Below are 13,540 nucleotides of genomic sequence, written 5' to 3' on the forward strand. Positions count from 1 at the left end.
AGAAGCCTCGTTTTACCCCAAAATCGGGAGGACATTTTCAGCATACACATGGAGGAGGAAGTTCGCACAATCATAATGGCCCCAAGAATGGGAATGGGAATGGAGGAAGCAACGGCCATAACCGCACCAACCCATCAACCCCAGCCAAGAGAGATCTGAGCCAAGTCACTTGCTATAAGTGTCAGAAGACTGGACATTATGCTAATGAATGTCCTGAAGCCCATAATGGAAATGGCATAAGAAGCTCTGGGAAGAAGCCGAACCCTTTCAACAAGGGGCAGGTGAACCACGTTAACATGGAGGAGGTTGAAGCCCAGCCAGATGCAGTAATAGGTAAGTTTTTGGTTAAGTCATTTACTGCAATCGTTCTTTTTGATACTGGTGCATCACATTCATACATATCAAGGGGATTTGTGGATAAGTATAAACTGCCCACTAAGGTTCTTAGGACACCTATGTTAGTAAGCTCACCAAGAGCGGAGTATATGGCCAGCCAAGGATGTTTTCAAGTGCCATTGAGCATAGGTAGGCATGTTTTCCCCTCGGATTTAATCATTTTGGAATCGCAAGGTTTGGATGTAATTCTGGGTATGGATTGACTATCGATGTATGGAGTAAACATTGATTGCGCTAGTAAGTCTATTTTTCTTACTACCCTAGAAGGGAGAAGGATCAAGTATGTATCACGACACGAGCCGAAGAGGACCCAAGTAAATTCCTTCTCAGGAGTTGTGCAGGAGGAAGTACCAGTGGTGAAGGATTTCTCCGATGTCGGCGTTCTAGGAACGGGGGCCCCCAGACTTGCCTGCCTGCGGCCTGCTGCGTGGCTCAAGGAGTGGCCCAGTACGGCCCATCTTCATCAACTCAAGCTCAAGACCCTCGCGAGGGGCCAAGCCTCGCGGGGAGGTCGACAGGAAGCTTCCTCAGGCACAACCTCGTCAGGAAGGCTCGCGAGGAGGCGGAGAGATCAAGGCAGGGTACCTCGCGAGGTGCCCGTGATGCAAGCCATGACGACCGAAGCTAGGTGGGCGCCAGGCGGGCGCCGGCCTGTGCAGTGTCCTTATTTCCTCTTTGGTGCAAAGGGGGCAAGCGCAGGCCAAGGTATCAGGCAAAGGCTACCATTTCGGTGCAACAAGACCGAGACCAGCGGAATGGCAGGATGGAGGTCACCGTGGAGCCCAGGATGGCGTCATCGTCAGAGTCTTTGGCAGGCGAGGACCAACTTTAGTCAGGATAAGTGTACTAGATGTTCCCCTTCAAAATGGCCAATTGTTGGCGCCCTTCCCGCTCAATATTTGGGAAGAGGACCAGGGCCTCCCTCTATAAATAGGGCTAGCCACCACAATAGAAGGCAGCTGATCTAAGCTAGAGCCAAGGGATCCAATCCTTCCCAAGAGACAACACCTCCACAAGAACATCCCTCGCGAGGCTGTTCTTCCCTTGTACTATTCATCATCAGCCCCAGAGGCAATCCACGACACCACACACTGGAGTAGGATATTGCACCACAATGGTGGCCTGAACCAGTATAAACCTTGTGTCTTTTGTGTTGCTCATCTGCGCTAGCCTAGATCCTTTGCGAGGCGACGAGACGTGAGTTGGTAGAGGAGAGATCTTCACGCGCACCCCAGAGTTCGAACCTTAAGGGTCTGCCGAAAACCGAAATCCGACATTTGCCGCGCCAGGTAGGGGTGCGGCGGAATCGCGTCTTCCACCGTCTTGCGTTTTGTCGTCCGTCGCATCCATGTCTGACGCTCGTCGAGCTCGTGCCGAGCGCCGGGCTGCCCTTGCGGCCCATGTCACCCAGACGGCCCCCATCGATGGGCCACCCCGTCATTCCCCGTCGCCTGCTGCCCACGCCGCCACCGGCCCAGTGGGGAACAAGCAGCAGGCGTCATCTCTGCATCCCTCGGTGCGGCGGGATGGCCGCACCGCCACCCCGTCGCTGACTCCAGCAGGCTCATCGTTGCACGCCCGTCGCGCTCATGCGGACGCGCATGCCGTGTTGCCCCTAGCACGAGAGCTCCTGCACTACCGTCCCATCGACGACCTCTACGACGAGTGGCTCACTTGCATCACTAAGCTTGTCAGTGCCGCAGGGGCTCCCCTGCACCATCCCTCTCGCTGCATCGTCCTCCGCCCTACGCGAGCAACACAGCTCCGGAGGTGCCTCCCCCGCCTCCCCCTCAAGAAGGCGTCCTGGCCCCAAGGCGCGCGGCCCCTGGATGGGACCCGCTACGTCCAGCGCCTGCGCAGCAAGAAAAGAGCTTCCAAGAGATCCCTCGCCCTCAGGGAGGTGCTCGCGTGCTCCCTGCACCGGCACGTCATGACCGTGCTCCTGCTCCAGCGTGCCAAGACCCCGTGCTGCTCCTGGCGGCAGCGCGCGGAGACCTCCAAGATCAAGCCCTTCGTCACCAAAGGCCCCCTGTGGCCACTGCAGGCTGCCGCACCTTCACCGCCGAGCTGCGCAGCGTGGCTTGGCCAGGCAAGTTCAAGCCCGATCTGCCTCCTCGCTACGACGGCACTGCTGACCCCGCGGAGTTCCTCCAGCTCTACAAGTTGGGCATCGAGGCGGCCAACGGGGATGAAAAGGTCATGGCGAACTGGTTTCCCATGGCGCTCAAGGATGGCGCCCGTACATGGCTCCTCAACTTGCCTCCTAGCACGATCTCCTCTTGGGACGAGATGCGCACTCGCTTCATCGCCAACTTCCAGGGCATTCGTGATCGGCCCCCGGCCATGAGTGACCTGCGCCACATCAAGCAACAGCCAGGAGAGACCCTGCAAAAGTACATCCAACGCTTCAACAACGCCCGCCTCAAGATCCCCAGGGTGACTGAGGAGGCCATCATCTCAGCCTTCTCCGATGGCGTTCAAGACATCATCTCAGCCTGTGCACCTCTCTGGAGCTGTTCAACTTGGCAACCAAGTGCGCCAAGGCCGAGGAAGGACGCCTTTCCCTCCTCGAGCTTCCAGCTACTGATCCAAAGGAGAAGAAGCCCAAGACCAACGATGTGAAGCGCAAAGGAGCAGTTGTGCTTGTAGCCGAGCCAGAAACCAAGCGTGGCAGAGATCAGTCGGAGTCATCCAAGGGCAGCCGGTACTACGTGTACCACGACCTCCACACTCACAACATCAACGAATGTCAAGAGCTCAGGGCCGTGCGAGAAGGACAAGGCGGCCGACGCCCCGAGCGTAATGATCGGGGCTATGGCCGCGGAGGAGTAAGAGGTGGAGGACGATGGGAAGACCATGGCCCTCGCCAAGGGTGGCATGACCGTCCTCGTGAGGATCTCTGGCAGGACCAGCCTCGCGAGGGGGCCTGGAGGGACCAGCCTCGTGAGGATCGCCCACAAGGCAACGCAGGCCTCCCTCCTCTGCCACCACCGCCAAGGAGAAATGAAGACCATCATCAGGACAAGGGGGCTGGGGGCTTCCAGGAGCCACGAGCTATCGCTTGCATCCTGGGCGGAGCTCAGGCTCTAGCTTCTTAGCGTATCTTCAAGCAGTTTGCACGTGAGGTGAATGCAGTCCTCCCGAAGCTCGAGGCCTCACGCCCTCTCCGGTGGTCCACATGCACCATCACGTTCAGCTCGGCGGATCAACTTAAGTGCACAGCCACAGCCGGGGTCCTCCCCATGCTCTGTTCCTCAGTCATCAGCAATGTGCAGGTCACCAGGACCCTTGTCGATGGTGGAGCAGGACTCAACGTTCTGTCTGTCGAAAAGTTCAACAATCTCCAAGTGCTGTATGATCAGCTTCAGCCAACCAAGCCCTTCTCAGGAGTCATTGATGGTTCTACCACCCCGATAGGGCAGGTCCGCCTCCCCGTCACCTTCGGAAAGCGCAAGAACTACTGCACATAGCTCATTGACTTTGATGTCCCCACATTCGCCTTCCATACAACGCCATCCTTGGGTATCTGGCCCTGGCCAAGTTTATGGCGGTGACTCACGATGGCTACAATGTCCTCAAGATGCCAGGAAGCGGTGGAGTCATCACAGTCCCCTGCGAGGAGAAGGATGCAGTGTGTTCTCTCGAGCATGACTTCCAGGCCGCAACAATCGAAGACCCAGATCACAGGAGCGGGAGTCTCCCCGAAGCAGTCCCTAAGAAGAAGAAGACATCGCCTGGTCCGGACCATCAGGAGGAAGGCCCCTCCAGTGGCGTTGTGTCAGGATCCGCGCCCGTTCAAGGGGCGCCTCCTTCTGTCGCATAGGAAGGCGCGCCCGGCGCCCTCCTCGGGCAAGGCTCGGGGGCTTTCTCCTGGAGGGCCACTGACTTTACTAAGGTCACGAGGGAGGCGCTCGGGCACCACTTGGAGGCGTGCTTCAAAGCACGTTTCCCTCAGGAAGGTACGAGGCAAGGAGGACCAAACCCTCAGGAGTTCATCAGCGAGATCATTCAGGAGCTGCAGGAGTCAAGAGTCATGTGTGGCAGTCGCTGCTTACCCGCCATAACTCCCCATCCAGGCAAGGATGGTGGGCTGCGCGTCTGCATCGACGTACCAGGGCTCAACCGAGCCGCCTCTCAGGAGCTCCTCTTGCCCTCGCGCGTGGGATGCTGCGAGGGTCCGCCCCACAGGTAGTTCGCATGCGTTTCGGCCTGCCGAACACGGCTGCTGCTCGTTAGTGTCTTCTGAGGAGAATTCTGGAGGCTCAGGAGGCCAGGCACTACGCGGTCCTGGCAGAGATGGAGATGGTCCTCGAGGAGCCGCCTGCGCCCCCGGAGCCTCCCGAGGTTCTGGGCCCTGGGGGCTCGTGAGGATCGGCTTCCGCAGTGCACATCGTCCGCTACTTCAGCATTCTACATCACCGACGCCATCAGGTGACATCTTCCAATTTTCAATTTCAGCTGGGAGCGCCCCGAGGGATGCATCATACCAAGGCCGCGTGGGTCCGTCCCTGCGGCGTGTATCTCTTTTGTTCATGTCTTTAGTTTACTTTGTTGGGGGCGCCCCTCGGGCTGCATTATCCCCAAGCCGCTCGGGCCTGACCCAGCGGCGGGTATCGCTCTCGCACCTGTCCAAGTTAATCTAACCTCCCATGGTTAACCTGCCTGACTTAATCGCCCGCTCGATTGATGCCAACTTATGGAGCTGCTCTCCCAGGCACGACGCTTGTGCATGGGTCCGTCCCTGCAACGCCGACAAACCTGAGTGGCTGAGCTTTGGCCGCGGCAGCCCCGCAAGGCGCCACCTCACCAGGCCCTCAGTGCCCTCGTCACCCCTCCAGAGCAACCAGTAGCTGACTGACAATTGTAATAGCAACTCTCGTTTTCCTTGTGATGAGTTCGCAGGATCTCTCTAAGGGGTAGCGTCGGGCGAGGCCTTCACGGTCTCTCTTTCCCTCTTGCCCGCACAAGCTGCTTGCACGTTAAAGGTGGGCACCTGAGCATCGCGACTCATGGGCTCTTACTAGCTCTGCAGCCCTCACCTCATGTCCTTGACCACGGCATCGCGACCTGGCATACCAGCGACGGCTGAGCTCGCTCGAGGGCCGGGACCCGAGGAAGTAGAGCACGAAGGGGAGTAAAGGAGAGAGGGGGGAAGCTCGCGAGGACCTCACCAGGCAACTCCCCAGTTGCTGGTGCATGGGCTTGGTGCAGCGCCGAGAAATGGCTACAAGATCCCGAGATAAGTCATTCTCTGGAACTGCCAGCCATCGCAACACCAAATTTGCACCTAATGCAGCCCCGTAATGGCAATGTTGTGCTCCTCTCACACCGAGCGGCGACTGCTTGAGCGCTAAAGGGGACCTCCCGAGCATCACGCCTCGAGGGCTCTTACTGGACCTCGGGCTGCTCACCTCCTGGCCTTGACCACGGCATCATGACCTGGCATACCAGGGACGGCTGAAGCCTGCCTGGAGACCGGGACCTGTCGGCACAGAGCACCAAGCCCTCGTGAGGTTAGAAAGGAGGGACCAAGCTAAGACGGGACAAGCATCTCACACTACTTCATGATGAGGATCATATTAACAAAAGAGACTATAGACACCTTACAAGCCCCTGCGGGGTGTGTTCTTGGTTCCTCGTAGGGACAAAAGACGCGAATTCTAAGGAGTCCTAACTACAGGAACCACGATGGCAGACACCATCATCAACAGTGGGCCATATGGGGCCGGCGCCAACCTCATCCAGATCAGCCGCGCCCACCGCCGGGCGCGCCGGCCCTGCTTCGGGCACGACGCGAGCTCGGGGGCTCGTAGCTGTCGTCGCTCGTCGCCGGGGTCAGGAAGAGTCCGGAGGAGTCGCTGGACCGTCCAACACGCCCGCTGCCACCAGAGGAGCTGCTGGAAAAGCGGGCGGCAGGCCTAGTCCTCGCCGCTCCCGAGCTCCGGCCGCCGCCTCTGGGGCAGCACTCCAGCCGGCGTCCTTCCTCGTCGAAGACCTTTAAGAGCATCAGGGAGGCGCCGTCGTACTCCAGGTGGATCACGAGGGTGCCCTCCATTTGGCAGATCCTGGCGATCTCGCCCCAACCTCTGGTCATGAAGACCTTCCTAGGGGCGACGACCTCGACCTCCGCTTCGGTCGCGGGGGTGCTGCAGTCGGTGTGCTATAACCAGAGCTCATGAGGCCCCCTCAGTGGTATCTCGATGGCGAATAATGCAGGAAGGAGGATCCAGGAGCTCAGAGGCATGGCGGCGTGAAGCACGAGCTCGCGGGAGGAGTTTGCCGCATGGACTTTAGGAGGGACGATGCGCACCGCCGTGATCCGTCGGCGACGCCGGCGACATGGACGACGCCACTCGATGCCCTCTTCCCCACGGCCCTCAACCTGGGCGTACAAGGGCAACGGGTATCCAGGAGGAGGCCGCTCGCACCAAGGCCTCGACACCTCCTGCCGAGCGCCCTTGTGTCGGCGGCAGGGGACTGGCCGCTTCTTCAGTGGGAGTGGGACGGGCCCCTCCTGGGGGGCCTTCCCCTTTTCTTCAGGGGAGAACCGGCGAATCGGCGCCATTGTTGTCGGGGTGGAGAAGAAGGAGAAGAACAAGGGGATATGGACTGGAAGGGCACGCGTCGTTCCGTTCTTATAGCTGGAGGAGGCCAACCGTCGGCCTCCACGATCACAGGTAATCATGACCAATTTTGCATGCAGGGACTTGTCTTGTCAGACAGTTTCCGAGGCGTCGTGGGGAAGCGGGGACACCCACGTCCAATCAACCACCACGGTGCCCAAGGCCGCAGGGTGTTGGGGCTCGCGGCGCTTCGCACTTGCCCCTTCCCTTCTCTGCTAAGCCAAGTTACGGCGCGCCTTGGGCCCGGGGGCTACTGTCGGCGTTCTGGGAACAGGGGTCCCCAGACTTCCCTGCCTGCGGCCTGCGACATGGCTCAAGGAGTGGCCCAGTACGGCCCATCTTCATCAACTCCAGCTCAAGACCCACGCGAGGGGCCAAGCCTCACGGGGCGGATGACAGGAAGCTTCCTCAGGCACAGCCTCGTTAGGAAGGCTCGCGAGGAGGCGGAGAGATCAAGGCAGGGTACCTCGCGAGGTGCCCATGACGAAAGCCATGACGACCGAAGCCAGGCGGGCGCCGGCCTGTGCAGTGTCCTTATTTCCTCTTTGGTGCAAAGGGGGCAAGCGCAGGCCAAGGTATCAGGCAAAGGCTACCATTTCGGTGCAACAAGACCAAGACTAGCAGAACGGCAGGATGGAGGTTACCGTGGAGCCCAGGACGGCGTCATCGCCAGAGTCTTTGGCAGGCGAGGACCAACTTTAGTCAGGATAAGTGTACTAGATGTTCCCCTTCAAAATGGCCAATTGTTGGCGCCCTTCCCGCTTAATATTTGAGAAGAGGACCAGGGCCTCCCTCTATAAATAGGGCTAGCCACCATAATAGAAGGCAGTTGATCTGAGCTAGAGCCAAGGGATCAAATCCTTCCCAAGAGACAACACCTCCACAAGAACATCCCTCGCGAGGCTGTTCTTCCCTTGTACTATTCATCATCAGCCCCAGAGGCAATCCACCACACCACACACTGGAGTTGGGTATTACACCACAATGGTGGCCTGAACCAGTATAAACCTTGTGTCTTTTGTGTTATTCATCTGCGCTAGCCTAGATCCTTTGCGAGGCGACGAGACGTGAGTTGGTACAGGAGAGATCTTCGCGCGCACCCCAGAGTTCGAACCTTAAGGGTCTGCCGGAACCCAAAATCTGACACCCGATGTATTTCCGGAAGAGTTGCCAGGCATGCCACCGGATAGAGACATTGAGTTTCTGATTGAGCTTTTGCCAGGCACAGGGCCAATTTCTAAGAGACCATATAGGATGCTCGCACATGATTTGGAGGAAATTAAGAAGCAGATTAAGGAGTTACTGGATAAAGGATATATTCGCCCAATTTCTTCACCTTGGGGATCACCAGTGCTTCTAGTGGAGAAGAATGATGGATCATTGAGGATGGTTGTTGATTATTGAGGATTGAATGAAGTGACAATCAAGCACAAGTACCCGTTGCCCATGATCAATGATTTGTTTGACCAATTGCAAGGAGCTAAGGTATTTTCCAAGATCGATCTGCGATCAGGATACCACCAGTTGAAGATTAGAGAGTAGGATATACCTATGACGGCTTTTACCACCAGGTATGGGCTGTATGAGTATACCGTTATGTCATTTGGTCTGACTAATGCACCTGGCTATTTCATGAACATGATGAACAAGGTGTTTATGGAGTTTCTGGATAAGTTCGTCGTGGTGTTCATTGACAATATTTTGGTCTACTCAAAGATGAAGAAGAGCATAAGGAGCATTTGTGTTTGGTACTTGGGAAGCTCAGGGAACATTAGTTATATGCCAAGTTCAGCAAGTGCGAGTTTTGGTTGAAGGAAGTTGGATTTCTCGGACATGTTATATCCGGAGAAGGGATAGCAGTAGACCCCACCAAAGTTGTCACTGTGACAAACTGGGAAGCACCAACAATAGCTGGAGATATCCGGAGTTTTCTTAGACTCGCAGGATACTACTGAAGATTCATTGAGAATTTTTCGAAGATTGCTAAGCCCATGACGGAGTTGTTGAAGAAGGACACCAAATTCAAATGGACTGAGGAATGTGAGACCAATTTTCAGGAGTTGATGAAACGTTTGGTTACATCACCAGTGTTGATTCTGCCAGATCAGCGCAAGGATTATGAAGTATATTGCGACACTTCTCATCGAGGACTTGGAGCAGTGCTTATGCCGGAGGGAAGAGTTGTTTCGTATGCCTCACGACAACTTAAGCCCCATAAGTTAAATTATGCTACACATGATTTGGAGTTAGCAGCCATAGTGCATGCGTTGAAGACATGGAAACATTTTCTCATCGGAAACCATTGTGAGGTGTACACGGATCACAAGAGTTTGAAGTACATCTTCACACAGAAGGAGTTGAATCTCAGACAAAGGATATGGTTGGAGCTCATCAAGGATTATGATATGAGGTTGCATTATCACCCCGGAAAGGCTAACGTAGTAGCCGATGCGTTGAGCCGCAAGAGCCACGTCAACACTCTCATGATCGGAGAGTTATCAAGGAGTTAGCCGAGGACCTTCGTGAGCTATGGTTGGAGATAGTTCCGAGAGGCTATGTTGGAGCATTGGAGATTCAGTCGACCTTGATGGATAAGATCATAGAAGCTCAGGAGACTGACAAGGAGACTGCCTCTATAAAGGAGAGGTTGAACAAAGGAAAAGCTAAAGGAATCCGGCGGAGGCGGTGGTGTTTGCTTCAGGGTATCAATAGTCTGCTTCACTTTCACCAGATCTATCATTTCCTTCGGAGGTGGAGGTTTCCGTGCAAAAAAGTCCCTCACTTGGGCATGACTGATGTACTCATTTTCCTCGTCGGTCCTTTCATATGGTAACTTTTATGAAGCCTTGATAGATGGACCGTATTTGAATTGCTTCCCTCATCGGCTTGTACTGCTAGCCACCGGAGCAGCGACCTCACTCTTCCGCTGTTGCTGACGCGGCAGAGTCCGCTGACACACCGGAGGAGGCGGAGTGCTGCGATGCACTGGAGGAGGCGGAGGAGGAGCCGTAGTGCCCTCATGCGCCGCAGGAGGCGGAATGCTCGTCAGAGGAGGCGAAGAAGGAGCGAGAGTGCGTCACTCGCCGGAGGAGGCAGAGTGCCCTGATCACTCGCCGGAGGAGGAGGCGGAGGAGGAGGCGGAGTGCCCTGACTCGCCGGAGGAGGAGGAGGAGGCGGAGGCGTCTAGTTTGGAAGCTTGATTTACTCCTTCCGCCATAGACATGGATTCTTCAGAGCAAGACCTAGCTGAATCTCCCCTTCACCTATAGGGTGGTCAAGATCGAGCTCCTCAAATCTCTCCATTACTTCATCCGCCATCATAACAACATAGCCATGTGGAATCAGACGGCAGTGAAATTTTCCCTCGGGTTGAGGAGGTGCAACAGTGCCGACAACCACCTTCAAGGTGAGGTTTTGGCATTTCGTCATAAGGTGACAATGTTGAGCCTCGGTGATAGCATCCACGGTGTAGCTAGGAGCCATGAAGTCAGGCTGCTGAACGAGCTCCGTGGAAGCCACACTTCTTCTTTGCTGAGATGGCGGGGTAGCTTAGTGCCGCTGAGATGGTTGGTCGGCAGCTCGTTGGCTCTCAACTTGTTCCTCTAGCTTTAGTACTCTTCCATTGAGCTCCTGTATATCGCTCAACTCCTATGTCCTCTTCCAATCATGATCATCAATCAACCCATCGGACAAAACAGATCTACTCAAACATCATAGGATAGCCATACATCATTGGGAAATAATATATACCGTTGAGAACCATGTTCAAGTAGATATTACATCGGGTAGAAGAGGTGTTACACCGCTGCATAGAGGGGGAGAGAGTTGGTGATGACGATGGTGAAGTTGTTGGTGTAGGTCGTCGTCACGATGATGGCCCCAATGGCGTTCCGGCACCACCAGGAGAGAGGGGGAGAGAGCCCCCCTTCTTCTTCTTCCTTGACCTCCCCTCTAGATGGGAGAAGGGTTTCCCCTATGGTCCATGGCATCCATGGCAGGGAGCCCCTCCGAGATTGGATCTCTCTCTGTCTGTTTCTTTCTATTTCAGAGCTCCCAGATTCTGGCCTTTCACCGTTTCTTAAATTCTCGGAGATCCGTAACTCCGGTTGGGCTGAAATTTTAACACGATTTTTATCCAGATATTAGCTTTATTGCGGCTAAAGAAGGGCACCAACCACCTTATGGGGTGACCACAAGGGCCCAGGGCGCACCCTACCCCCTGGGCTCGCCCCCTGCCTTGTGGCCCCCTCGGGCATCGTTGATACGTCTCCAATGTATCTATAATTTTTGATTGTTCCATGTTGTTATATTATCATTCTTGTATGTTTTACAATCATTTTATAGTCATTTTATATCACTTTTTGGTACTAACCTATCGACATAGTGCCTAGTGCCACTTGTTGTTTTCTGCTTGTTTTTAACATCGCGGGAAATCAATACCAAACGGAGTCCAAACATAGCGAAACTTTTTGTGGATTTTTCTGGACCAGAAGACATCCAGTGGGACAAAGAAGTACCGGAGGTCCATCCCGTGGTGAGCACAAGACACCGAGGCGCGCCTAGAGGCCCAGGCGTGCCCTGGTGGGTTGTGCCCTCCATAGCGGCCTCCCGTACCGCCTCTTTGCTCTACAAATACCCCAATATTCCATAAACCCTACGGGAGTCGACGAAAATCAATCCCAGCCGCAACAAGTTCCAGAAACACCAGATCCAATCTAGACACCATCATGGAGGGGTTCATCATGTCCATTGGCGTCTCTCCGATGATGCGTGAATAGTTCTTTGTAGACCTACGGGTCCGTAGTTAGTATCTAGATGGCTTTCTCTCTCTCTCTCTCTCTCTCTCTCTCTCTCTCTCTCGATCCTCAATACAACGGTCTCTTGGAGATCCATATGATGTAAGTCTTTTTGCGGTGTGTTTGTTTGGTTCGATGAACTTTGAGTTTATGATCAGATCTATGTTTTTCTCCATAAAAGTTATTTGAGTCTTCTTTGATCTCTTATATTCATGATTGATTATAGCCTCCTATTTCTTCTCTGATATTTGGGTTTTGTTTCGGCACCTTGATCTATTTATCTTGCAATGGGAAGAGGTGCTTGGTGATGGGTTCGATCTTACAGTGCTTGATCCCAGTGACAGAAGGGGAAATGACACGCATGTATTGTTGCTATTAAGGATAACAAGATGGGGTCTATTTCTACATAAATAGTTCTTGTCTACATCATGTCATCGTTCTTATTGCATTACTCTGTTTTTCCATGAACTTAATACACTAGATGCATGCTGGATAGCGATCGATGTGTGGAGTAATAGTAGTAGATGCAGGCAGGAGTCGGTCTACTAATCTTGGATGTGATGCCTATACAATAATCATTGCCTGGATATTGTCATGATTATTTGAAGTTCTATCAATTTACCAACAGTAATTGTTTTCCCACCGTTTGCTATTTTTCTCGAGAGAAGCCACTGGTGAAACCTACGGCCCCTGTGTCTCTTCTTTAATATATTTGCCTTAACAATCTATTTTATTTGCTTTTATTTTCAGTTCTGCTAAACCAAAAATACAAAAATACCTTGCTGCACTTTATTTATTTTGTGATTTATTTATCCTATCCATCACAACTTTATCATGTCTTCTCGCCAATTTGAGGCACTGTTACCCGAAAGGGATTGACAACCCCTATAACACGTTGGGTTGCAAGTATTTGTTATTTGTGTGCAGGGGCTGTTTACGTTGAGTTTCTTGGTTCTCCTACTGGTTCGATAACCTTGGTCTCATCACTGAGGGAAATACCTACCGTCATCTTCTTCATTCTCATCTGGTCTTGGGGAGCGCATGATCTCCAACAAGGCCTCTTCTTGCTCTCTGCCAGTATTGTCTGTAGCTTTTATTTAACTAATCCAGAAGAAAAATAAAACAATTTAGTATTCAATTAGAATGCATGCAATTAATAAGGAAAAACTGAATCATAGTAGATAATATCGAATAATATCACTAATATATCATCTCGAATAATCCAGATAATATGCATCATCGAATATAATATCAAATACATCGTCTCGAATATTATCAAATAATATAATCTCGAATACATCGTCTTGGATATTATCGAATAATATTATCTCGAATACATTCGTCTTGAATATCATCTCGAGTATTATCACTACATCTCGAATATGATCATATATATAACATCACTAGCTAACATCACTCGCGGTGGACACCTAAAGAGAAGGAGCGATCACGGGATCATAGCTCGGGTGAGATCCCTGAAGAACCTGCCAGGTATTGGAGAACCTGACGTCCAATGCAAGCATGTAGCGACGGACGTGCTTGTCCTCCTCCCTGACACGGTGACATACCACCTCGCGGGGGACGCCAGCCTCCACACCGAATCTTGCCCTCGCGCCCGCCACCCAAGAAGCTCTGGGCCGACGAAGGGACCCGAGTTCCTCACCAAGCTGCGCGCCCCTGAAGGTAGCACCTCCAAGTGCCAGCCAGAGGGAGCCCAGTCCCAGA

This window comes from Triticum dicoccoides, chromosome 1B (genome assembly GCF_002162155.2).
Source record: "Triticum dicoccoides isolate Atlit2015 ecotype Zavitan chromosome 1B, WEW_v2.0, whole genome shotgun sequence".
Classification (NCBI taxonomy): Eukaryota; Viridiplantae; Streptophyta; class Magnoliopsida; order Poales; family Poaceae; genus Triticum; species Triticum dicoccoides.